Source organism: Melanerpes formicivorus, unplaced genomic scaffold, assembly GCF_026170545.1.
Source record: "Melanerpes formicivorus ecotype bairdi unplaced genomic scaffold, bMelFor1.0.p_v2 SCAF_118, whole genome shotgun sequence".
NCBI classification, from domain to species: domain Eukaryota; kingdom Metazoa; phylum Chordata; class Aves; order Piciformes; family Picidae; genus Melanerpes; species Melanerpes formicivorus.
In genome coordinates, this window is record NW_027142470.1 from 1,304,374 (window position 1) to 1,331,240 (window position 26,867).

A 26,867-nucleotide genomic window follows, 5' to 3' on the forward strand; every position below is an offset into this window, starting at 1 on the left:
CTGACAGAGGCTCAGCACATCCCTGCAGGGCTGGAGCAGTTTCAGGGCTGACTTTTGCAGCATGACAAAGCTGTGATTTGATTTCATTTAAGTGAAATGCAGACCTTGCAGGCAGCTTCCCTGCTCCCGTCCCTGCCCTCCTGGGCAGTGACTCCCTCCTGCTTAGAGCTGCTGTAGCTGCCTGCTCCAGACCACATCCCAGAGCCTGGTGCTCCAACCTCTTGATTGACATCTCTGTCTCTAGCTCTGATCTCATGTCTTGACCATCTGCTTCTTCTGGTGGTCTCTGGAGGGTCTGCCAATCAGCCAAGCAAGCTCAAAACTCCCAGGCAAACGGGTTAGATTATTTTTGGACCTTCCTTGCAGCCATCTGTTTGGGAGGGAGCCACGAGCTTGTCTCACCCAGCTGGGTTAAGGTGCTGTGGCAGCCTGCAAGGGAGGAGGAAGCAAACAGGATAAAGAAAATTGCCCTCTTCTGAAGGAGCTGAATCAGCTGCGAGACAGCGCAGCGCTCCCGGCCAGCCACCGGCACCAGCAGGGAGACATCAAGATGCTTCCCAGTCCCTGCTGGAGCTGGCTGCTGCCTTCAGATGACACCAGGCGAGACAGCAAGTTTGGTGTGACTTGGAAGCTGACTTGTGTTGCCCATGACAACCCCGGGCTGGAGTCTGCTTTGCATGCACACACAGCCACACGTGCGCCTGTTGCTATAACAACCACCCAGGGCTGCTAAAAAATGCTTGGCCTCTGCTTGCCAGGTTGCAAAGCACCCAAGTTGTTGTGCTGCAATCCAGGAGGCAAACAGCTGCCCACAGTCCTTTTTATTTTATTTATTTTTTTTTTTTGGTTGGTTGGTTTTTTGGTTTGTTCCTTCCCTCCCCCCCCAGAAAGAAAGCTCCAGCTCCAGGCTGCCAGGCAAAACGTCTGGGGTGGCTCTGGGCAGCAGGCTGAGGTGCCTGAGCAGGCAGAGGCACAGGGGCTCCCTGCTCTTACTGGCATGGAATCATATAAGGGAGTGGGTTGGAAAGGAAACCCCCCCCAAAAGTCATCTGGTTCCAACCCCCCTGCAGTCAGCAGGCACATCCCCAACTGGATCAGGCTGCTTAGGACCCCCACTGAGTTTAGAATCACAGAATTGTCAGGGTTGGAAGGGACCTCAAGGATCAGCCAGTTCCAACACCCCTGCCATGGCCAGGGACACCTCACACTGCAGCAGGTTGCTCACAGACACTGGCACTTGGATGTGATGAACACCTCCAGCACCAGGTGCTCCTTGTATTTTGCTTTAAGTGGTGGCTTCCAGAGGAAAAGTCTTTATAGATTCATGGAATGGTTTAGGTTGGAAGGGATCCCAAAGACATCTAGTTCCAAACCCTGCCATGGGCAGGGACACCTCCCACCAGCCCAGGGTGCTCAAGACCTCATCCAGCCTGGCCTGGAACACCTACAGGGAGGGGCCATCCACAGCCTCCCTGGGCAACCTGCACCAGTGTCTCCCCACCCTCACTCTCAACAATTTCTTCTCATCTCCAGTCTCCCAGCTCAAAGCCAATGTCCCTCATCCTGTCACTCTGAGCCTTTGTCAAAAGTTCCTCCCCAGCTCTCCTGGAGCCTCTTTCAGGTACTGGAAGGCTGCTCTGAGGTCTCCCTGGAGCCTTCTCTTCTCCAGGCTGAACAACACCAACTCCCTCAGCCTTTTCCCATAGGGGAAGCTCTTAGCTCTCTGGTCATCTTCATGACCTCCTCTGGACCCTCTCCAGCAGGTCAATGTCCTTCTTGTGTTGGTTCTGCAGCATGACCTCCCTCCACCCCTGGCAGTGTGTTGTGCTGGCACAGCAGTGCTCCTGGGAAGCTTTGTCCTCACAGCTCCATTTGCCAGAGCAAAGCTACACTCAGCTTTGCTGTACAACTTCTCCTCCAAGGTACAAATTAGCTCATTAAACCCTTTCCATGAGACACTCAGAAGCTGGCAGCAAGAGAGAGGAAGTTGAAGCTGCTCACGCTCTGCTCACCTGCCTTCAAAGTCAGGGAACCTTCCTGCAGTAATTCATCCCAGGCCACAGGCTCCCGAGCTCTGCTTTGCCTTCTCCAGAGCTGCTCCACGGAGAGGGACAAGCTGCTGAGCTGAAAGGAAGCTTTTGAGCTGCACAGTGGTGCAAGGCAGCTGTGCTATTCCTGGAGCAGGCCAGCCTGGCTCACTCCAGCAGCAGCCAAATGTTTTCCAAGCACTGAAGGAGGTAAAATAGAGCAGCACTGTCCTGGAGCCAGAATGTTCACCCCTGCCCCTGCCTGCACAGGCACTCCTGGACATGCAGCTGTCATAGAATCATAGAATGGTTTGGGTTGGAAGGGCCCTCAAAGATCACCCAGTTCCAACCCTCTGCCATGGGCAGGGACATCTCCCACCCACCCAGGTTTCTCAGAGCCTCATCCAACCTGGCCTTGAACACCTCCAGGGTTGAAGCCTTCAAAGCTTCTCTGGACAACCTGTTCCAGTGTCTCACCAGCCTCGTGGGAAGAGTTTCTTCCAATGTCTCATCTAAATTCAGCTTCTTCCAGTTTGAAGCCATCACTTCTCATCCTGTCACTCCCAGCCTTTATCAGAAGTCCCTCCCTAGCTCTCCTGTAGACCCTTCAGGTACTGGAAGGATGCTCTAAGGTCTCCCTAGAGTCTTCTCTCCTCTCTCAGCCTGTCCTCACAGCAGAGGGCTTCCAGCTCTCACAGCATCTTTGTGGCCTCCTCTGGCCCTGCTCTGACAGGTCCACATCCTTCTTGTTCTGGGACTACAAAGCTGGGCCCTGTGCTGCAGGTGTGGTCTCAGCAGAGCAGAGCAGAGGAGCAGAATCCCCTCCCTGCCCCTGCTGCCCAAGCTGCTTTAGTGCTGCATGAGAGAGCAGGGAGGGCTTGCTGGTGTTTTATGAAGCCTGCTGGCTTTCTGGGAGCAGCATGGGGGCAGGTGAAGAACACAGTGGAGATCTAGGCTGGGCCTTTCTAGATGTCTGTAAACCACAGGTAAATTCACGCCTGAGAAAGTGACCACAAAGTCTCTTAGCAGAGTTCAGCCGCTGCTGCTGCTGAGAGGTTTGCCTCTCACACATGCTTGGGGGATCAGCTGAGCCGTGTCCATGGTGCTGTGTTCTGCTGCTCGACCCAACATTGCCTCACAACCTCTCTGGGGCCCTACCCTGATTTTGCTGCACTGCTTTGACCCTTTCACCCTTGCTAAATGAAAACACTTGGTTGTTAGACAAAGGCAAGATGAAGACCTAGCTGCAGATTTGGCACTCAGGGCCGGGGTTTAGTGGTGGCCTGGCAGTCCAGGTGCCAACAGCTGAGTTGGATGATCCTAAAGGTCTCTTTGGAACAGAATGCTTCTATTATCCCATAAATATTTGTTTCTTTGTCCAGGATTATTGACTGGGGTGTTCCATCTTTGCCACTGCCTGCAGCTTTTTGTTCACAATGATCCAAAGCTTTCTCAGTGTCCTTGTTCAGCCCTCTCCTGCTCCTGCATTGATTTGTGCCTGTGTGCATTTATAGAATAGAGCCAGAGAGCTGCTGAGGATGGAAGAGACCTCTGAGACCATCCAGTCCACCTGGAGCTCACAATCCCACCACCACTAAGCCACTGACAGTAAATCAGGTGCCTCAGCACCACATCCATGCATCCTTTAAATCCTTCCAGGGCTGGTGACTGCACCACCTCCCTGGGCAGCCTGGGACAGTGCCTGAGAACCCTTGCTGGGAAGAAATTGTTCCTGGCACACCCTGAGGCTGTTTCCTCTTGTCTTGTCACTTGTTGTATGTGAGAAGAGATAGACCCCAACCTCACTCCAATCTCCTTTGACGGAGCTGTAGAGAGCAATGAGCTCTCCCCTCAGCCTCCCTTTCTCCAGGCTGAACACCCCCAGTTCCCTCAGCTGCTCCTCTCCAGCCCTGCTCTCTAGACCCTTCCCCAGCTTCATTTCCCTTCTCTGGACCTGCTCCAGCCACTCAATGTCCATCATGGAATGAGGGCCACAAAACTCAACCCAGCCTTCAAGGTGTAGCCCCTCTGATGCTGACATTGTAGAGTTGTCTCTGACTTCATCCTGGCTCTGCATCTGCAGCCCTGTGCCAGCACTCTTCCACAAGGCACTAATAAGGATACAGATTCCAAATTATCTAATCTAATTGCTGGCAGCAGAAGGCATGGTGGGGAAGATGTTCTGAAGCTTTGCTCCATGGCCTAACAGCGTTAGCTCCATTAAAGCCCCAGAGCCTGACCTGTCTCTAGTTATTTCCTCCTGTGTAATGAGTAAAAATTAATTTAAGGAGGCAGGGAGAGCAGCCATGGATCTGAGGGACCTGGAAGAAGTGTGGTGCTGAGGGCAGATCATGGGAACTCTGTGGTGTCAGGGCAGTGATATCCAAGTGTTGGCCACAGCAACCCCAGGCAGTGCTACAGGCTGGGGTCAGGGTGGCTGGAGAGCAGCCAGGCAGAGAGGGACCTGGGGATAGTGATTGACAGTAGACTGAACATGAGCCAGCAGTGTGCCCAGGTGGTCAAGAAGGCCAATGGCATCCTGGCATGCATCAGCAACAGTGTGGCCAGCAGGAGCAGGGAAGTCATTCTGCCCCTGTGCTCAGCACTGCTCAGGCCACACCTTGAGTCCTGTGTCCAGTTCTGGGCTCCTCAGATTAAGAAAGATGTTGAGATGCTGGAAGGTGTCCAGAGAAGGGCAACAAAGCTGGGGAGGAGTCTGGAGCACAGCCCTGTGAGGAGAGGCTGAGGGAGCTGGGGTTGCTTAGCCTGGAGAAGAGGAGGCTCAGGGGAGACCTTACTGCTCTCTACAACTACCTGAAGGGAGGTTGTAGCCAGGAGGGGGTTGGTCTCTTCTCCCAGGCAAGCAGCACCAGAACAAGAGGACACAGTCTCAAGCTGTGCCAGGGGAGGTTTAGGCTGGATGTTAGGAAGAAGTTCTTCCCAGAAAGAGAGATTGGCCAACACAGTGACTGGATGAGGCAGTTGGTGCCAAGGTTTAGTTGATTAGGTGGTGTTGGGTGATAGGTTGGACTTGATGATCTCTCAGGTCCTTTCCAACCTGGTTAATTCTGTAATTCTGTGATGCTGCAGCCCTCCCTGCCTCAGTTTCCATCAGGATGAAATGGAGCTAAGCATTCCCTTGCTTGGCTGGGATGGGGAGAACCAATGGCTGACTATAAAGTGCCCAGGAGCCTCCAGCTGCAAGGACAAATCTGCTTGCTTCATTCCCACCTGCTGCTGGCTTGCAGGCTGCAGTTTCTCCTCTTGCTTTGCTTGCTGGCCACTGAGGATGCTTCATGTCACTGTGGGGATCATAGACTTGTGGAATGCTTTGGGTGGAGAGCTTTAAGGGTCATCTAGTTCACCCCCCTGCAGCCAGCAGGGATATCCCCAACCAGAGCAGGTAGCTTAGAGCCCCAAACAGCCTGAAGTGGAATGGATCCAGGCATCTCCCACCTCTGGGCAGCCTGGGCCAGGCTCTCACCACCCTCAGTGTCAAACATTTCTCCCTTCTCAGAGCCCCAAACAAGGCCCCCTTCAGGTACTGGGAGGCTGCTCTAAGGTCTTTTGGAGAAGAGGTTGTAGATAAGGAGGCCAAGAAAGGAAAAGCCCTCGAGGCTGGATGGGAGCAAGGAGAACAATAGGATCTGCTCCCACAGCTGGAGAGGACCTGATGTGTCTGCAATGTGAATCCATGCACTTCAAACTGCCTCAGGACATCAAGGTCTCCTGTTTTCTACCCCAGGCTCCCAGGTCACCCTGTGAACACCTGAGTCTCCACCAGCCTCAGAGAGATGAACCTGTAGCAGCTTGTCCGCAGGTAAGAGGCTGAGCCACGGCCCCGGGGGCTGCTCCAGCAATGTGTGCAGAGCGGTGGAGCACGGAGCCCACAGCCACAGAGCCTCAGGGCTGCAGCCTGTGTCCCTGCTGCCTGATGCTGTGATGGGAGTTTGCTTTCTGCTGGGGCTTCTGTGGGTTGTGTGCCCCTCTGAGGGGAGGTGGCTGCAGGAATCTGCAGTCCCTCGAGCAGATGTGAAGTGACTGAGCGTTTCAGAAGGAGTTTTGAAGGCCGAGGGCTGGTCCAGGCTGCTGATCTCGGTGGGGGTCTATGTAATTTCTGCTTACAGTGTGTTGCTGGTTTTGTGGTAGCTGCCCAGCCAGAGCAGCCTCTGCTGCTCTGCAGGTGCCTGCTGTGGTTTTCTGAAGCCAGCAGCTGTGGATTGCAGCACTAGGGTGGAGGTTGCCTCTCCTGCTGCCATGGTTTTCTTTCTGGCTCTCTAGCCAGCAGCTGCCTGATGTATTTCCCAAGAGGAGCTGCTGTTGGGACTCTCCTCTTGTAGCTGAGCAGCATGAGCAGCAGGTACCCAAATCCCACCCTCCCTCCTCTCTTCTCCCTCTCCTTTGCAGCTCTGCCTTTCCCCCTCTGCAGCCTTCATGGAGCAGCTTCCCTTGCTGATGGAGTTTTAGCTTCCTTAGGGATGCTGCTTGCCCAGGTTTGCATAACTTTGTGGATATCAAAGGCCGTTCAGGAAGCTCTTGGAGAACCCTCCAAAAGAAGCTGCTATGCTGCTGGGCATGGACACTGGCTTCCAGCATGGGGTAAAGGCTCAAGCCAGGGTCTGGCACCTGTGTAAGATAGATTTTAAGGACTGTGAGACTCTTGGCTGATAATATGCTGATGAACATGGGATTGATATGGTGATGGACACTGGCCCTGAGTGGAAAGTGAGCTTCTCTGCTCCCTGCTTCAGAGCACACAGCTTGGTCTGTAGGGATGCACACACAGAGCTCAGGGCATCGTGTTGCTGTGTGCAGCCAGGTGCAACAGAGCCAGGGGCATGTTCTAGATCCACAGCCATGGCTTATACTAAGATAAAACACAGTGATGCAGGATGGGCAGCACAGCAGCACTCCCTGTGTGGGCAAAAGAGCAGGAAAGCTGCTGTGGAGGGAAATGGGCTGAGGGAGGCAGTGCTCCTGCCCCTGCAGAAGCCATTACATGGAATCATGGAATGGTTTGGGTGGGAAGCAACATTTAAAGCTCATCCAGTCCAGCCCCATGCAGTCAGCAGGGACAGCTGCAGCTAGAGCAGGCTGCTCAGAGCCCCAAACAACCTGACCTGGGATGGTTCCAGGCATGGGGCAACCTGCCCCTGCTGCCCACACTGCTGGGGATCAGCCAGGACAGGCTGGGGCTGAGCTGGCAGCACTCAGTGCCAGCTTCTGCCCAGCTTTGCAAACCCCCAGAGCCCCCAAGTCCTCTGCTGGGCTGCTCTGCACCCTTCACCCCCAGCCTGGACCATCACTGATCTGAGTACTGTGTTCAGTTTTGGTTATCTCAATACAAGAGAAATGTGGAGGTGCTGGAGCCAGTGCAGAGCAGGGCAAGGAGCTGGGGAAGGGCCTGGAGAATAAACCTGATGAAGAGTGACTGAACTATGGAGAAGAGGAGGCTGAGGGGAGACCTCATGGCTCTCTACCTTCTCACAGGTGATTAGTGATAGAACAAGAGGGAATGACCTCAGGATGCACCAGGGTAGGTTTGGACTGGACAGTAGGAATAAAATTTCCCAGCAAGAGTGGTCAGGGATTGGAATGAGCTGCCCAGGGAGGTGGTGGAGTCACCAACCCTGGCTGTGTTGGAAGGTCATTTGGATGTGGTGCTTGGGGCTATGGTTTAGGGGTGACCCTTGTAGAGTAGGGTTAATGGTTGGACTTGGTGATCCTGAGAGTCTTTATCATAGTATCATAATATCATAGTATCATTCAGGGTTGGAAGGGACCACGAGGATCATCTGAATGTTTCTGTGATTCTGTGAGGTGGGAGCAGGCAGGGGAAGCTCAGAGCTTCCTGGGGAGCAGCAGCCACTGCCCCACTGCGCCAGAGCCCAGAGCCTGTGTGTCCTGGGCGAGCAGTAAGCGAAAGGGGCAGGTTCTGCAGGCGGGCAGCAGCAGGTAGCCACGCTCCAGAGAGAGCTCTGCATCAGTACAGGCTTCCTGCTGGGCTGCAGTTATGGCTCATTATCTTACTGACCTTTAATTTCACAAGTGTTTCTTGCAATGTGTTTCTTCAGCCCGGGCTGGCTTCTGACCTCCATTCCCAGAGGCAGCAGGATAATATATTCATCTGCTGTGCTGTCTGGCCACTTCTCATCTCCCTCTCCCTCCCTCCCTGCCTCCATCCTCCCCCCCACCCTCTGTCTCTGTCCTTTTTGGCAATCTGTCATTTTTACTTTTGGTAGCAGTCCAGGAGCTGAGTAAAAAGTCCTTGGGCAGCTGGAGGCGAGGAACAATGAGTTTGGAATAGGCTCTACCGTGTTTGTAAACAACTGCACTTCATCAGGGGCCCTGCCCAGCACACTGCCAGCAGGCAGGGCTGCTGAGGCTCTGCTGAGGTCAGAATTCATTACCCTGCCTGCAAATGCTGCAAACCAGAGGATGATGCAGTGGGGAACATCTCCTCTTTGGTGGTCCAAGGCTGCTCCAGCTCTGCAAGGGGAGATTGGACGTGGCACTTGGTGCCATGGTCTAGTCATGGGGTCTGCGGTGTCAGGTTGGACTCGATGATCCTCGAGGTCCTTTCCAACCTAAGTGATACTGTGATACTGTGATACTGCACACAGCACCGTGGGCACTGAGCACCTGAGATTGCTCCTCCCTGAGCTGTGACAGGGAAAGTGAGGAGCAGAAAGAGATGAAAGTGTTGACAGGACTGGTTTGGACTTGAATCCTGCCTTCAGTTTTGGGCCCTTCACTACAGGAAAGACATTGAGCTGCTGGAGAGTCTCCAGAGAAGTGCAATGAAGTGTGAAGGGTCTGGAGAACAGGGCTGGGGAGGAGCAGCTGAGGGACTTGAGGGTGTTCAGCCTGGAGAAGAGGAGGCTGAGAGGAGACCTCATTGCTCTCTGCAGCTCCCTGAGAGGAGGCTGCAGTGAGCTGGGGGCTCTTGGGGCATTTGGCTCCCTAGTCTCAGGTGATAGAAGGAGAGGAAATGGCCTCACATTGTGCCAGGAGAGGGTTAGGTTGGAGAGGAGGAAAAATGTCTTTGCTGCAAAAGTGGTCAGGGATTGGCAGAGGCTGCCCAGGGAGGTGGTGGAGTCCTCATCCCTGGAGGTGTTTAAGAAACCTGTGGCCATGGCACTTGGGTTTAGTGGCCATGGTGGTGGTGGGTTGATGGTTGGACTGGATGATCATAAAGGTCTTTTCCAACCCCAAAAATTCTGTGATCCTGTGAGTTTGAGGATGCTCCATGGAGTGTCCAGGGGGATGTTGAGTTTGTGGGAAATCATCTACCTGGGAAGATGAGTGCAGGATAATATGCTGCAGTCCTGTCAGAGTTATCTCCATTTCTTCTGAATTCTCACAGCTTGTTCCTGCTGAAAAAGTAGATTTGTGGTTTCTTGGCATCAGGGAATTAAAAACAGTTGTTTACTGAGGCTGAGCTGGATAGGGAAACAAGGCCAGAGGCATAGAGGGGGAGGAGGGAGCAAAATACCTGGAGCACAGGGAGAGGAGGATGCTCTTGGGAGACCTTAGAGTAGCCTTCCATTGCATGAAGGGGCTCCAGGAGAGCTGGGAAGGGACTTTAGATGAAGGACAATGGCTTTGAGCTGGGAGAGGGGAGACTAAGAGTGGAGATTAGGAAGAAATTGTTTAGAATGATAATGGACACTGGACAGGTTGCCCTGGGAGGTTCTGGCTGCCCCCTCCCTGGATGTGTTCAAGGCCAGGCTGGATGAGGCCTTGAGCAACCTGGGCTGGTGGGAGGTGTCCCTGCCCATGGCAGGGGAGTTGGAACTGGATGAGCTTTGGGGCCACTTCCAACCCAAACCATTCTAGGATTCTGTGCTTGGATCAAACCATAGAACAGAATCATTTTGCTTGGAAAAGTGCTTTAAGATCACTCTACAAACTGTGGTGCTCAACCATGTCCCTCAGCACCTCATGTCTGCCTCTTTTCAGCAGCTCCAGGGATGGGGACTCAACCACCTGCCTGGCAGCCTGTGCTAGTGTTTGATACCAGGCAACCCTTTGGTCCCAACTCAGCCATGCTGATGAAGAAAACTCAGATCTGCAGCTGTGAGACTCCCCCTGTGCTGCTGAGGGCTGTGAGCAGAGTGGGGCTGACCTCAGGCTGTGACTGTTCATACCTGCAGGAGTTTTCTAGTGGGGAAATAATGGAGGAGAAAAGAGAAATCAAGCCCTTTGCTACGTGGGGACAGGGCTGACAAACCCCAGGTTGGTCTGTGGCTGCTCCTGCACATGGGAGAGAAGCTGCCAGGCTGTGACTCTTCTGTGAGTAACAGAATAATTGCACAGTGGCTTGGAATGAGATCTAATTAATTAATTCAAGACATGCTGGGATTACACTTTATTAAACCTTGGAATCAGAGTAGACTACATGAAATGTAAGCAAAGGTGGGGAAAGGAAAGGAGGGGTCTGTGCCACATGTGCTGCCTGCCAGCGCTGCTGCCGCCGTGCCCTGTGCTGGCAGGGCACCAAGGGAATGCTCAGGTTATACAGAGTTACATCCTAGAATGGTTTGGGTTGGAAAAGATCATCTAGTGCCAATCCTCCAGCCATGGGCAGGGACACCTCCCACCAGCCCAGGCTGATCAAAGCCTTATCCAGCCTGCCTTGAACACTTCCAGGGAGGAGGCAGCCACAGCCTCCCTGGGCAACCTGTGCCAGTCTCTCCCTGCCCTCATTCTCAAGGATTTCTTTCTCCTCTCCACTTTCAATCTCTTCTCTCCCAGCTCAAAGCCATTGTCCCTCATCCTGGCACTCCCAGCCCTTGTCACAAGTCCCTCCCCAGCTCTCCTGGAGCCCTTCAGGTACTGGAAGGCTGCTCTGAGGTCTCCCTGGAGCCTTCTCTTCTCCAGGCTGAACAGCCCCAGCTCTCCCAGCCTGTCTCCATAGAAGAGGTCATCCAGCCCTCATCTCCATGGCCTCTTCTGGACCCTCTCCAACATCTTTTGGTGTTGGGATCTCTGTTATTAGCACCTTAAAGCTGGTTGGGTTCCTCTAGAGTGGAAATCGAAGGCAGTCACTGCTCTCATCATTGCATCTTGCTGCTTTCTCTGCTCCCAGAAGCTGCCTGCTCGGCGCTGTGTGGGCTGGCACAACTTTCCACTGCTGGACTTTCCAGGAATAACCAAGGCCTTTGGCTAGGTAAACAAGTGTGTCTGTGGGCTTTATGCAAAGCCACCAGCTCTCCAACCAGAGGTGCCACGCAGGACCCAGCTGGCTCAGCTGTTTTGCCTGCTGAACCTCGAGCATCCCACACGACCTGCCGCTCCTCCTGACAGCTCCAGGAACACGCTCACCACTAATTTTAGCTCTCCCTCCAAGGTGGACATCTCTGGGGTTTGGGCATAATGAATGCCTTATTCATAAAACTCCAAGCACTCTAAAAAAGAAGAGAGGGGGTGGGGGGGTTGAAAATGTCCCACCCTAAACTGTTTCTGATCTGCAAAGCAGCTATAATTTTGGCTTGCTTGGAGAACAAGCTGAGGTAGTGTTCATCTGAGCAGCCAGGAAAGGGCTGTCTGGTTATATTTAGGGCCTCGTAGATCTGTGCAGCCTGTGCAGGTGGCACATTAAAAGCCAGGGATGATTTGTTAGCAGGATGAGGCTGTTGTTTTTACTGGGCTGCTGTTAATGCTGGGCGAAGGCTGAGCGAGTGAGCACGGAGCAGTTGGTTGAGAGGCTCTCTGGGCTTGGGTTTTGTAGCCTGTGGAGGGTTTGGGTTGAGCTTAATCCTGGTGAAGCAGGCATCAGGAGGAAGAGCTTCACAATGAGGGTGGTGAAATCATAGAGCTGTTGAACGGTTTGGGTTGGAAGGGACCTCCAAAGCTCATCCAGTCCAACCCCCCTGCGGTCAGCAGGGACATCCTCAGCTAGATCAGGCTGCTCAGAGTCCTGTTCATAGAATCATAGAATCATAGAATCAATAAAGTTGGAAAAGACCTCAAGGATCATCAAGTCCAACCTCTCACCCAAGACCTCATGACTAACCCATGGCACCAAGTGCCACGTCCAATCCCCTCTTGAACACCTCCAGGGATGGTGACTCCACCACCTCCCTGGGCAGCACATTCCAGTGGCTAACAACTCTCTCTGGGAAGAACTTTCTCCTCACCTCCAGCCTAAACTTCCCCTGGTGCAGCTTGTGAGCTGCTGAGCCTCACCTTGAATATCTCCAGGGATGGAGACTCAACCACCTCCCCAGGCAACCTCCACCACCCTCATGGTGCAGAACTTGTTCTTCACACCCAATCTAATTCTGCTCTGCTCTCATTTCAAACCATTGCTCTTTGTCCTGTCCCTGAAGGCCTTTGGGAACAATCCTTCTGCAGCCTTCTTCTAGCCCACTTCAGGCAGCCTTGCAGTACCTGAAGGCACCACAGGAGAGCTGGGGAGGGACTTGTGACAAGGGCTGGGAGTGACAAGATGAGGGACAATGGCTTTGAGCCGGGAGAGGGGAGATTGAGAGTGGAGATGAGGAAGAAATTCTTGGCAATGAGGGTGGGGAGACACTTGAACAGGTTGCTCAGGGAGGCTGGGGCTGCCTCCTCCCTGGAGGCATTCAAGACCAGGCTGGATGATGCTTTGAGCAGCCTGGGTTGGTGAGAGGTGTCCCTGCCTATAGCAGGGCAGCTGGAACTAGATGGCCTCTAAGGTCCCTTTCAAGGCAAACCATTTCATGATGTGATGAACCTATGAATATTCAGAAGCTGAAAGCCTGCTCCAGTCTCCTGCTACAACTCAGACATTGCTCACTGGCTGCTAATCCTGCCCTGCCCATCAGTGATGCCTTTTTCACAGGGCACTCCAGATGCTTATTTGGTACTTGCAGAGCTCTCCCAGCTCTGAGGAGGTTGTAAACAGCAGAGTGCAGTGGTCTTGGGCTGCTGGAGCATGCCCAGGCTCTGAGGTTTGTTCACAGACCCAAAATTAAGAAGTTGTTGGGTTTTGGGGGGTTTTAAATTCAGAGTTCTGAAAACTCTCCCTTGACTGCACAGAAACACTGAGCAACCACCAGCAAAGGAGGCTCAAAGCTGGTGGAAGAGGTGGATGGAGCTTGGTGCAGAGAAGACTTTGAGTTTGATGTACCTGTAGCAGCCCAGGGGAGGTTATGGGCTTGGGAGTCAGGGTAGGAAAAAAGTGAAATCCAGGTTTCTGTTTGCACTGAAATAGTTCTGTGTATGTTTGGGTGCTTTGCTGTGGTAACCAGAGGGCCTATTTTTAGCCTCTCCCTCGGAACAGTTCTCTAGGCTGCAGTGAGCAGCTTGGGAAGCTGCTGCACAGAGTTGTCCCAGGGCTTTCCAGTTAAAAAGAGCAAGGATTCAGAAAGATTCCAAAGGATTATGGTCTTGAAAATCCATCAGGTTGTCTGTGAGAACTTTCTGAGTTCATGTAGGACATCTCTGAGATCCCAAATTGCAGCATTTCAGTATGGAAAGGCTCTCCTCCTGTTTGGCCAGACCCTGCCTGCAGCACTCCATCCATGGCACTGCCAGCAGCTTGTCCTAGCAGTTAGAGAGAGGCATCCCAAGACTACTCCTTAGGAACAAGTGATAGGATGAGAGAAAAGGAGGCTCTGGGAAGACCTGATAGAAGCCTTCCAGTACCTGAAGGAGCTACAGGAGAGCTGGGGAGGGACTTGTGACTAGGGCTGGGAGTGCCAGGATGAAAGGGGATGGATTGAAGCCAAGAAGGGGAGATTGAGACTGGAGATTAGGAAGAAAATGTTGAGAGTGAGGGTGGGGAGACACTGGCACAGGCTGCCCAGGGAGGCTGTGGATGTCCCCTCACTGGAGGTGTTCAGGGCCAGGCTGGATGAGGCCTTGAGCAACCTGGGCTGGTGGGAGGTGTCCCTGCCCATGGCAGGGGGTTGGAGCTGGATGACCTTTAAGATCCCTCCCATCCCAAACCCTTCTAGCAATCTATGGAAGAAATGGCCTCAAGCTGCCCCAGGGGAGGTGTAAGCTGGACAGTAGGAGAAACTTCTTCACTGAAAGGGCTCTGAAAGAAAGGATTCTGTGATCCTGCTCTGGCAGGGGGGTTGCACTAGACGATCTCCAGAGGTCCCTTCCAACCCCTAACATCCTGGGATCCTGTGAAGCCTGGCACAGGCTGCCAGGGAGGTGGCTGAATCCCCATCCCCAGAGGTGTTTCAAAGAGGCAGAGGTGTGATGCTGAGGGCCATGGTTTAGCCCCAGCCTCAGCAGGGTTAGAGAATGGGCTGGGCTGCATGATCTTAGAGATCTTTTCCAAGTGAGATGATTTTATGATTCTAAATATACATCAGCAGTGGCAATCACACTATTTTGGGCCCTCAGCCAGCAAAGGGGCTCTGAGTCTAATCTAGCAAAGATCAGCTCTCTGTTTTCCTGCAGAGGCTCATCACGGAAGGGAACAAGCCCACAGGTTGAGTTGTACATCTGTGTGCAACTTCCATCCTCTCTTGGTCATCTGAAAGTCCTTCAGGTTGCACTAGGCTAATGCTGAGGTATTTCTGTGCTCCAGTTTTGAAATCAAAAGGGTTTAGAGGATTCAGATTGGGAGATTTAGTTCTTAGGAAATGATAGTCTGGAGAAAAAAGCAGCCTGAGGGGGGATCTGATCAATACTTCAAGGGTGGGTGGCAGGAGGCTGGGACCAGGCTTTGTTCAGTGGTGCCCAGGGACAGGACAAGGGGTAAGGGGCACAACCTTGGACACAGAAACTTCCATCTAGACATGAAGAGGAACATCTGCAGTTTAAAGGTGACAAAGCACTGGAGCAGGCTGCCCAGAGAGGTGGTGGAGTCTCCATCTCTGGAGACATTCAAACCCCACCTGGCCGTGACCTTCTCCAGGTGAACCTTCCTTGGCAGGGAGGTTGGACTCAATTTGCACCAGGCAGTGGTAGTGGTGCTGAGTGATGTGGTGCTGGGCACCAGGCAGTGACAGTGGTGCTGAATGATGTGGTTCTGGGCACCAGGCAGTGACAGTGGTGCTGAATGATGTGGTTCTGGGCACCAGGCAGTGGCAGTGGTGCTGAGTGATGTGGTTCTGGGCACCAGGCAGTGGCAGTGGTGCTGAGTGATGTAGTGCTGGGCACCAGGCAGTGGCAGTGGTGCTGAGTGATGTGCTGCTGGGCACCAGGCAGTGGCAGTGGTGCTGAGTGATGTGCTGCTGGGCACCAGGCAGTGGCAGTGGTGCTGAGGGATGTGCTGTTGGGCACCAGGCAGTGGCAGTGGTGCTGAGGGATATGGTGCTGGGCACCAGGCAGTGGCAGTGGTGCTGAGTGATGTGCTGCTGGGCACCAGGCAGTGGCAGTGGTGCTGAGGGATGTGGTGCTGGGCACCAGGCAGTGGCAGTGGTGCTGAGGGATGTGGTGCTGGGCACCAGGCAGTGGCAGTGGTGCTGAGTGATGTGCTGCTGGGCACCAGGCAGTGGCAGTGGTGCTGAGGGATGTGGTGCTGGGAACCAGGCAGTGGCAGTGGTGCTGAGGGATGTGCTGCTGGGCACCAGGCAGTGGCAGTGGTGCTGAGTGATGTGCTGCTGGGCACCAGGCAGTGGCAGTGGTGCTGAAGGATGTGGTGGTGGGCACCAGGCAGTGGCAGTGGTGCTGAGGGATGTGGTGGTGGGCACCAGGCAGTGGCAGTGGTGCTGAGGGATGTGGTGCTGGGCACCAGGCAGTGGCAGTGGTGCTGAGGGATGTGCTGCTGGGCACCAGGCAGTGGCAGTGGTGCTGAGGGATGTGCTGCTGGGCACCAGGCAGTGGCAGTGGTGCTGAGGGATGTGCTGCTGGGCACCAGGCAGTGGCAGTGGTGCTGAGTGATGTGGTGCTGGGCACCAGGCAGTGACAGTGGTGCTGAGTGATGTGCTGCTGGGCACCAGGCAGTGGCAGTGGTGCTGAGGGATGTGCTGCTGGGCACCAGGCAGTGGCAGTGGTGCTGAGTGATGTGGTGCTGGGCACCAGGCAGTGGCAGTGGTGCTGAGGGATGTGCTGCTGGGCACCAGGCAGTGGCAGTGGTGCTGAGGGATGTGGTGCTGGGCACCAGGCAGTGGCAGTGGTGCTGAGGGATGTGCTGCTGGGCACCAGGCAGTGGCAGTGGTGCTGAGGGATGTGCTGCTGGGCACCAGACAGTGGCAGTGGTGCTGAGGGATGTGGTGCTGGGCACCAGGCAGTGGCAGTGGTGCTGAGGGATGTGCTGCTGGGCACCAGGCAGTGGTGCTGAGGGATGTGGTGCTGGGCACCAGGCAGTGGCAGTGGTGCTGAGGGATGTGCTGCTGGGCACCAGGCAGTGGTGCTGAGGGATGTGGTGCTGGGCACCAGGCAGTGGCAGTGGTGCTGAGGGATGTGGTGCTGGGCACCAGGCAGTGGCAGTGGTGCTGAGGGATGTGGTGCTGGGCACCAGGCAGTGGCAGTGGTGCTGAGGGATGTGCTGCTGGGCACCAGGCAGTGGTGCTGAGGGATGTGGTGCTGGGCACCAGGCAGTGGCAGTGGTGCTGAGGGATGTGGTGCTGGGCACCAGGCAGCGGCAGTGGTGCTGAGGGATGTGCTGCTGGGCACCAGGCAGTGGCAGTGGTGCTGAGGGATGTGCTGCTGGGCACCAGGCAGTGGCAGTGGTGCTGAGGGATGTGCTACTGGGCACCAGGCAGTGGCAGTGGTGCTGAGGGATGTGGTGCTGGGCACCAGGCAGTGGCAGTGGTGCTGAGGGATGTGCTGCTGGGCACCAGGCAGTGGTGCTGAGGGATGTGGTGCTGGGCACCAGGCAGTGGCAGTGGTGCTGAGGGATGTGCTGCTGGGCACCAGGCAGTGGTGCTGAGGGATGTGGTGCTGGGCACCAGGCAGTGGCAGTGGTGCTGAGGGATGTGGTGCTGGGCACCAGGCAGTGGCAGTGGTGCTGAGGGATGTGGTGCTGGGCACCAGGCAGTGGCAGTGGTGCTGAGGGATGTGCTGCTGGGCACCAGGCAGTGGTGCTGAGGGATGTGGTGCTGGGCACCAGGCAGTGGCAGTGGTGCTGAGGGATGTGGTGCTGGGCACCAGGCAGTGGCAGTGGTGCTGAGGGATGTGGTGCTGCTTATGCTCCTCACAAGGGAGCTGCTGAAGCCAGTTGCTTTCAAGCGGATCTCTCCCAGGTTAGCCTTGTCACCTGGAGCTGTGTCTCACACCCCTGCTCCATCCCATAACCACAGAATCTCTTAGGATATTATTTGCTCAGTCTCACTTCTTGTTTCCATGAGAAAAGAGCCAACCCCCCACCTCTCCTGCCAGCCAAGGAGGCAGTTTGTGTTTTGTGATGCTCTGGATTTGCAGTGATCTCATTGTGGATGTCACGGAGTTCACAGGCTCCAAACGTGCTGGGGCTTGGAAGTTGCTCCAGCAGGGCACCCACAGCAGCCTGCCCAGGAGCACAAGGGCCAGGGGGGTTTGGAAGCTCTCCACAGAAGGAGACTCCACAACCTCTCTGGGCAGCCTGCTCCAGGCCTCCAGCACCCTCACACCAAAGAATTTTCTCCTCCTGTTCAGGTGGAACCTCCTGGGTTCCAGTCTGTGCCCTCTGCCCCTTGTCCTGTCCCTGGGCACAACTGACAAGAGTCTGGCCTCAGCCTCTTGTCCCTTTAGCTCTTTAGCATCCCTTAGCTCTTGCTGAGAGTTGCTCAGATCCCCTCTGGGGCTGCTCTTCTCCAGGCTCAACAGCCCCAGGGCTCTCAGCCTTTGCTCCTCACAGAGATGCTCCAGGTCCCTCAGCATCTTCATAGTCTCTGTTGGACTCTTCCCAGTAGTTCCCTGTCTCTCTTGAACTGCAGAGCCTAGAACTGGACCCAGGACTCCAGATGTGGCCTCACCAGGGCAGAGTAGAGGGGGAGGAGAACCTCCTTTGACCTGCTGGCCACACTTTCATGCACCCCAGGACACCATTGGCCTTTTTGGACACAAGGGCAAATTGCTGGCTCCTGGGGAACTTCTTGTCCCCCAGCACTCCCAGATCCTTCTCCCAGGAGCTCTTCCCAGCAGGTCAGCCCTCCCCTGAGCTGCAGGAACTGCTGCAGGAGGCTATTGCTCCACAGGTGCAGAGCCCTCCCTTCACCCTGGTTGAACTTCATGAGGTTCCTCTGCCCAACTCTCCAGCCTGTCCAAGCCTGTCTGAATGGCAGCACAGCCTGACAGGCTGTCAAGCCACTCCTCCCAGTGTCACAGCATCAGCACATGTCCTGAGAGCCCACTCTGTCCTTTCATGCAGGTCACTGATGAAGATGTTGAACAGGGCTGGGCCCCATCCCTGAGCCTCGGCGGGGGGAACACCACCAGCTGCAGGCCTCCACCTTCCATTTAATCCTGGAAGGTGAAATAAGCTGCAAACAGAAAGAGATGTCTGGAAGTCAAGAGTGATGTTTACCAGCTCAGTTTCACCTTGGCACAGGCAAACAAAATGCTCTTGTGTTTGCTTGGCTGTTTTCTTAACTTCTTCTCCTGTTATTATTACTATTCTTATGCCAGAGCAACAAAAATTAAGTGGATGAGCAAACGGCATCTTCCAGCAGCCAGGTGGGCAGCTTCATTTGCTTATTTGTCCTGGGTGCAGGAAGGAAAACACAGGCTCTGGAGTATCAACATTAGGAACAGGAGGTTAGCAGGAACCTCCTTGTGTCCAAGCAAAGTCAACAAGTAGCATTTAGAAGAGCAAATCTGAAAGCTGTGCACGTATCTAGCCTCCAGCAGGAGCAGGTCCAGTTGTCATATCGAAGCTCTGGGCAAGCTGAAGGGAAAATTGGGGTCTTAGGGCATGGGAGAGAGGCTGAGATGAAACTTAGAACCCTAGAATGGTCTGGGTTGGAAGAGACCTCCAAAGGTCATCCAGTCCAACCCACTCTGCAGTCAGCAGGGACATCCTCCACTAGATCACAGGATCAGGGGATGTTAGGGGTTGGAAGGGACCTCTGGAGATCTTTGAGTCCAATCCCCCTGCCAGAGCAGGGCCATAGAACCCAGCACAGGTCACACAGGAACACATCCAGATGGGGTTGGAAAGGCTCCAGAGAAGGAGACTCCACAGCCTCTCTGGGCAGCCTGCTCCAGGGCTCTGTGACCCTCACAGTGAAGAAGTTCCTCCTCATCTTGAGGTGGAACCTCCTGTGCTGGAGTTTATATCCATGACCCTTTGTCCTACCACAGAGCACAAGTGAGCAGAGGCTGTCCCTGTCCCTTCCTTTCTGACCCCCTCAGATATTTATAAACATTTATTAAATCCCCTCTCAGTCTCCTCCTCTCCAGACTGAACAGCCCCAGGGCTCTCAGCCTCTCCTCGCAGGGCAGGGCTGCAGTCCCTTCAGCATCCTTGGAGCTCTCCCTTGGACTCTCTCCAGTCGATCAGGTTGCCCAGAGCCCTACTCCCTGCGTACCACTGAGTGTCAGCCCAACTGCAGGTGTGTTAGCCCAACTGCAGGTGTGCTAACCCAGCTCATGCTGCAGAGAGAACCTGGCTGGAAGCCCTGAAACATGGACAGTGTTCACATCACCACGGTCTGGAGGGAGTAGCATTTTATCCTCTGCTGGCTGTGGGAGCACAACAGCCAACCTGAAGCATTTGTTTGAAGAGTGGCAGTGAAGAAAATCAATTTTTTTTCCCCCAATCCATGTGGGGAACATTGCAGAGATGAGGAACAAGAGACAACCTCCCTGAGCAACCTGTTCCGGTGTCTCACCACCCTTGTACTGAAGAACTGGTATAAGTGATCCTGCTCTGGCAGGAGAGTGGGGTGGACTAGATGATGTCTTGAGGTCCCTTCCAGCCCCTAAATTTCCTCTGATTCTGTGAACTTCTTCCTAAGAGGAACCTGGGATGGTACTGAAATGGTGTCTGAAACACTGAGGGAAGTGGATGAAAATGGAGAGGGACTTTGTCCAAAGGCATGGAGTGACAGAAGGAGATGGGTTCAAAGTGGAAGAAGCTCAGTTTGGGTTAGACAATAAAAGCAATTCTTCCCCATGAGGGTGGAGAGACTCTGGAACAGGTTGCCCAGAGAAGTTGTGGGGGCTCCAACCCTAGAGGTATTCAAGGCTGGGTTGGAAGGGATCCTGAGCAACCTGGGGTGATGGGAGGTGTCCCAGCCCATGGCAGGGGGGACCTGGATAATCTTTGGGGTCCTTTCCAAGCCAAACCATGCTGTGAATCTGTGATGCTGTAAAGGTGCACAGGGTGCACTCATCCTGTCACTTCCCCTGCTCTGAAGATGCAGAGCATGTGGCCTTTAAGGAGATCAGATCTCACATGTAAAACACTAAGCCCCTTAACACAGGGGATAATTGAGCCCTGGAATTCATTGCCAAGTGAAAATCTTTGTGTGGATCTTAATAACATTTAGAAAGGAGTCAGATACAGCTATTATTAATAAAACCAAGCACAGATCCCTCCTGTGAGGGATAGAAAAAAGCTGCTTAAGAAATTGTCTTACATGTGCAAGACAAACACTGCATGTGTGAGCAGGCTGCAGCAAAAGAAGTGGGGCAGCAGGACAAGGGGGGTTCTGCCCCTCTGCACCTGCAGCACTGTGTCCAGCTCTGGATCCTCCAACACGAGGATATGGAACTGCTGGAGAGGGTCCAGAGAATGCCATGAAGATGCTCAGGGGCTGGAAAACCTCCCCTGTGGGGACAGGCTGAGGGAGTTGGGGCTGTTCAGCCTGGAGAAGAAAAGGCTCCAGGGAGACCTCAGAGCAGCTTTCCAGTACCTGAAGGGGCTGCAGAAGAGCTGAGGAGGGACTTGTGACAAGGGCTGGGAGTGCCAGGATGAGTGACAATGGCTTTGAGTCAGGAGAGAGGAGATTGAGAGTGGAGATGAGGAAGAAATTGTTGAGAGTGAGGGTGGGGAGACACTGGCACAGGTTGCCCAGGGAGGCTGTGGCTGTCCCCTCCCTGGAGGTGTTCAAGGCCAGGCTGGATGAGGCTTCGAGCAACCAGGGCTGGTGGGAGGTGTCCCTGTCCATGGGTTGGAACTGGATGATCTTTAAGGTCCCTTCCAACCCAACCCATGCTATGATGATTCTATGACTAGCAAGAAAGGCTTTTTTTTAACCTTCTTCCCCCCCCCCCCCCCCCTTAATTCTCTTATCTTCTGATTTGCACCAATCTTTGAAGTGCTGGCACTGATGACCAGGAGGAGATGCCTGCAGAGCTGCAAGGCTCATGGTCAGGTTCTGCAGCTGTGAGCAGAGATTAGGCAGCTGCTCAGATAAGCAGGAGGTCAGCTGAGGCACTCCTGAGAGCTCTGGGGCCGTTTAAGGTCAGCCTCCTGTGCTGCTGAGCAGAGCCAACAGAAAGGTGAAGGTGTGGAGCCCAGCAGCCATGCAGGGGGTGGTGGTGGTGCTGGGGCTGCTCCTGTCAACAGCCAAGCCTGGGCCTCAGTGGGCTGCTGCGTGCCTGAGCTGCAGTTGTTTTGCTTGGAGGCCAACAGCACTCACTGCCAGCAACCTCAGAGCCTTCCTGGCCTTTCACAATCCCCACTTTGTCCCAGGGTTAACCTGAGCAAAAGCCACAGAGAAGGGAATTGGGATGAGCCTTGTCAGGTGTCCTGCATCTGCACTGTGTGTCCAGGCAGAGCTTTCCTCCTGGATTCCTTTCCATCCTAATCAGCTTTGTGTCGTGGTGGATCGAGGAGGTGATGCAGGATGACCTGGTGATGGTTCCTGTCATGCCAGCTCGTGATCTGGTGGGCATTAGGGTTTCATGCATGGCTGGGTCCCACATGGTGCCACCCAAGGACAGAAGCTTTGCTATGAGGGGAGGTGAGGCAGGGGCACAATGTGGTGATGCTGAGGGCAGGGCCTGGTCACACTGTGCCTGCACCTCTGCCTGTGGGCACTTGCTAGCACCTAGAACCACTGCAGCACCTTCTCATGTGGCAGTGTTGGTTTGAGGGACAGCCTTGGGCTGTGATAGACCCAGCCTGTGCTTCCTTGGTCTGGCCCATGCCAACTCCTGGCTCCAGCAGTGAAAGGATGGTTTGTGAGTCATGGCTGCACTCATATGGTGAACATCCTGAGAGGTTTATCACAGAATAGAGGTAGATGCCTAGGACCAGGTTCTCCATGTCCATGCTGGCTGCTTTGTGATGCACAAGCTTGTCCAGTAGCAGCAAGCTGGGGCCAGATTCTTCTCACTGATGCCCAGCAACAGGAGAAGGGGCAAGGGGTACAAACTGGAAGCCAGGAGGTTCCACCTGAACAGGAGAAGCTTCTTTGGTGTGAGGGTGCTGGAGACCTGGAGGAGGCTGCCCAGAGAGGTTGTGGAGTCTCCAGCAAGCTCTGGGGACAGGGAAGCCCTGGAGCATTTCATTGTCAGGTTACAGTTCTGGGCCACCCGCTGCTGAGCAGGGGATTGGACCAGGAGATCATCAGAAATCCCTTCCCACCTCAGCCTCTCTGTGTTAGTGTGCCTCTGGGTGATGATCCCCTTGCACCTGGGCACTCAGGGCCAAGCAGGGAGTACAAATAACAGTGCAGTGACCCTGCCACTGGTGCACAGCCTCTTGAGATCCAGGCTCCACGTGTCTACCTCTCAGGGTCTGGCTGTGATATGGGATGGGGCATGAGGAATGCTGGAGCACCTTAATAGCTTTGCAAGAGGCAGTCAAGTCTCAGCTTTCCATCTACTACTGCTACTTTTACTCCATGTCCTGGGGACTGCCTGCACAATTTCTCCTCTCTGTCATCCCTGTGAGCTTGGTTGTATTGCTGCACACCGCTGGGTGCTGCCACCTTGGACAATAAAGCCTGAAAGAAGAATTCACCCTTGTGTGCCTTGCACAAGTGATGGGGGGAATAGAGACCTGGGAGGTGCCTGGGTCTCCCCTTCCACCAGTGTGGCCTCTGGGAGGTGAAGTGAAAACTTACCAGGAGGAAAGAAAGTTTCCAAGCCCAACCAGGAGCTGTAGAGAGCAGTGAGGTCTCCCCTCAGCCTCCTTTTCTCCAGACTAAGCACCCCCAGGTCCCTCAGCTGCTCCTCACCCAGAGCTGTTCTCCAGACCCTTCACCAGCTGCTAATGGAGGTGGGGAAAGGGGATTCCCACAAATTCCCTGACTCAGGCTAGTGGTTGCAGGTCTCTGGGCTATTTGAAAGCCAGACCTCTGCAAGGAGCACCCAAGAAAGCCTGCTTCATGCTTGCTCCTTCTCTTCTTCTGCCCTGGCTGTGGCTGTCCTGGGAATGGCAGGAACCCAGCAAGCCCTTGCACTGCAGCTCCTGACACTGTGGTGAGCCTTGGTTTGGGTGAGCAGTTGTCATAGACTCACAGCATCAACCAAGTCGGAAAAGACCTCAGAGATCATCAACCTATTACAACAATACCTAACACCTCCTGGCAACTAAACCATGGCCCCAAGTGCCACATCCAAGCCTTTGTTGAACACCTCCAGGGACAGGGACTCCACCACCTCACAGGACCCTGGAACAGGCTGCCCAGGGGGCTTGTGGAGTCTTCCTCTCTGGAGATAGTCAAAACCCACCTAGATGTGTTCCTGTGCGGTGTGCCCTGGGTGACCCTGCCCTGACAGGGGCGTTGGGCAGGATGAGCTTTTGAGGTCCCTTCCAACCCCTAACATTCTCTGGTTCTGGGATTCTGTGAACTTCCTGATGAAGCAGTCTGGACTCTTCCCTAAAAGCCAATGCATTGCCCCAGCACCCTCCTGAAGCAACCATGGCTCTTCTAATTGAGACCTTAAGCTGGAGGTGAGAAGAGACAGGTCAGCCACCTGCCTCACCTCCCCCTGCAGCTCTGCATGGATTTTATGCCCCAGCATCATTAATTTCTGCCATCCCAGGGCTGAAGCCCTCGCTGCCTGTGCTGGCTGCACAGCTCCATTAGCTCAATTTACCTTTTCCTTCCAAGGCAGTTTTAGCACTAATTGACCAGAATTCAAACCAGCTTTTTCTCCTGGTAATGTGGGTTCATTGCTCATAATTGACCTGCTTTCCTGGCAGCTAGGAGGGCTCTACCAGCCAGCATATACTGTGTGACTGCAGCCTGCAATTACTTAGATTTAAACCCTTGAAGGGAAAGAGAAAAAAAAAAAATTAGGAGCTTTCTCTACTGAACTGAAACTGTGAAATTATATATACATGAAAGAGAAGGGGAAAAAAAACCCTTCCAAGCTACTCATTTCAACAGCCAACAGTGCCAGGGAAGGAAGCTTAGCACTTCTGAGCTGGGGGCAGAATGCAGCTTTCTGAAGGAGGTTATGGTTTTGGATCTCCTGGATGCAGGACCACAGAAGTCATCTGGGTGTCACTCAGAGTTGTTGGTTGTAAGGGGTGACACAGAAAGTACCAAAAGAGTTCCACCTCTCCTACAAAGACAGCCTGGGAGGGCTGGGGCTGTTCAGCTCCAGGGAGACCTCAGAGCAGCCTTCCAGTACCTGAAGGGGCTCCAGCAGAGCTGGGGAGGGACTGTTCAGAAGGGGCTGTGGGGATAGGATGAGAGGAAAGGTTTGAAGCTGGAGCAGGGCAGAGTTAGGTTGGACATAAGGAGGAAGTTCTGCACAGTGAGGCAGAGGAGACACTGGAACAGGTTGCCCAGGGAGGTGGTGGAGGCCTCCTATCTGCAGATATTCAAGGTCAGATTTGATGTGAGGCTGGGCAACCTGATCTTGTTGGAGATGTTCCTGCTGACTGCAGGGGCTGCCCATGCCTAGTGGGTGGTGTTCAAGCTGATGCCTTCCCTTTGGATCAAGACATAGATTAGACATGAGCAAAGTGTACAGCTCCAAAGCTTGGGGCACGTGTGGGTGCCTGAATGTGAGCCCCCAGGGCTCTTTTGGCTATTTTTGACCTCTAGTCACATTCAGGCATCTGCAAGGCTGAGCAGCTTGGAGCGTGGCGGCTCTGGATTGCTCTCCTGAACATGCACACCACGTCAGATGCCAGGCAAAGATACCAAAGCAGATGCAACAACATCTGGACATCACCTAAAGCTCAAAGATTTCCCCCCATCTTCTGCTGATATCCAGCACAGAGCATTGGCTGATCTCCAGCAGAAGTCCTTTTCTATCCTCCTGCCTCGGAGATCAGCAACAACATAACTTCTGCCACATAGCCATGAGGGAGAGGGGGAAATGGAGAGAGTGGGAAACACACCTGGCTCTGCAAATTAACCTCTCTGGGATTCTCTTCAGAAGATGGGAGAAATGACAACCTGATTTACAACAGCCCTCTGCTGCCTGGAAATTCACCATGTGCCTGCCCTGTCTCTCTGCCTCTAGGAATAAATCACCAGGTGCCTCAGAAATGTGCTCACAGAAATGGACCTTTTCACTCCACCACCACATGTGTCTGACAGCTCCCACACAGCCCAGGCAGCGCTGCCTCTCCGTGGTTCTCCTCCAGCCCCCCTGAGTTCCAAGCACTGGTTTTGCACTCTAGGCACTGGGATTTTTCCTGGGGTCTCTTTGGGGCTGCATAAAGGGATTGCAGCAGCTATCTGCAGATGGCACAGCACTGGTTTAGGGAGTTATGATGGGAAAAGAACAAGGGGGATAAGATATGAGCTGGGCAAGGAGGGGCTTGAGAGCAGCCTTGAGGAGAAGGCCTTGGGGGTGTCAGGTGGTGACAAACTCCCCAGGAGCCAGCAGTGGTCCCTGGCAGCCCAGCAGGCAGCTGTGTGCTGAGCTGCAGCCAGAGCAGGGAGAGCAGCAGCACAGGGAGGGGATTCTGCCCCTCTGCTCTGCTCTGCTCAGACCCCACCTGCAGCACTGCCTCCAGTTCTGGGGCCCCCAGCACAAGAGGGACCTGGAGCTGCTGGAGAGGGTCCAGAGGAGTTCATGAAGATGATTAGAGCCTGAGGAACCTCTGCTATGGGGACAGACTCAAGGGTTGGAACTGTTCAGGCTGCAGAAGAGAAGGCTCCAGGCAGACCTTAGAGCAGCCTTCCAGTACCTGAAGGAGGCTCCAGGAGAGCTGGGGAGACTTTTGCCAAGGGCTGGGAAGGCCAGGAGGAAGGACAATGGCTTTGAGCTGGAACAGTGGGGATGGAGACTGGAGATGAGTAAGAAATTCTTTGTAGTGAGGGTGGGGAGACACTGGCACAGGTTGCTCAGGGAGGCTGTGGATTCCCTCTCCCTGGAGGTGTTCAAGGCCAGGCTGAGCTGGTGGGAGGTGTCCCTGCCCATGGCAGGGGGCTTGGAGTAGAAGATCTCTGGGGTCCCTTCCAAGCTGAGCCATTCTGTGATTATGACTTTATGATTCCCTGCCGTGCCTTGGCTCAGAGCTTGAGGAAGGTTTTTGATGCCTTCATTCCAGGGTGGTTTATTTTTCTATGTGACCTGAAGTCTTCATTCCCTAAGTTTATAAGTTCTAAGTTGCTACATCCTACATGGAAGGCTCTTTCTGATGAATATCCTTGTGTGGAATGTATATTTGTGTTGCATGGCCTTCATCAGGCAGTGATAGCCAAGGAGGACAAATTGCCCCCGCAGGGAGGGCAGGCAGGTGACAGCGCCAGAGGGCTGATGGAGGGGAAAGCGATGCAGACTCATGCCCCACAAACACACAGCCCTTTGAGCACACTGCTGGAGCCTGGAGCTTGACTCCTCTCATCTCTCTCCAGCTGAGATGTCACCCACTCTCCATTTGCAGTCAGGAGAGAGAGAAAACTGCCCCAGGACTTGATTCACCTACAACTTCAGACGTGTGTCTTGGAATGGATCATAGAAAGATGGAGTAGCTTGAGTTGGAAGGGACCTTAAAGATCATCCAGTTCTAATCCCCCTGCCATGGGCAGGGACCCCACCCACACCAGCCCAGGTTGCTCAAGGCCTCATCCAGCCTAGCCCTGAGCACCTCCAGGGAGGGGA

General features: G+C 54.2%; 1 protein-coding gene across 9 annotated transcripts in view; it reads left to right on the top strand.

The window, feature by feature from the left end:
• The window catches only part of HIVEP3 (HIVEP zinc finger 3), a 409,994-nt gene that overhangs the window by 219,180 nt on the left and 163,947 nt on the right, over nt 1–26,867 (top strand). For 8 of the 9 annotated variants that reach the window (XM_068167460.1, XM_068167459.1, XM_068167467.1 and 5 more), the window contains one exon: nt 5,773–5,847. The exons of the other annotated variant lie outside the window; for it this stretch is intronic. The gene's annotated coding sequence lies outside the window, so the exon portion shown is untranslated. The remainder of the gene's footprint in view (nt 1–5,772; nt 5,848–26,867) is intronic. 9 annotated transcript variants of the gene reach the window in all.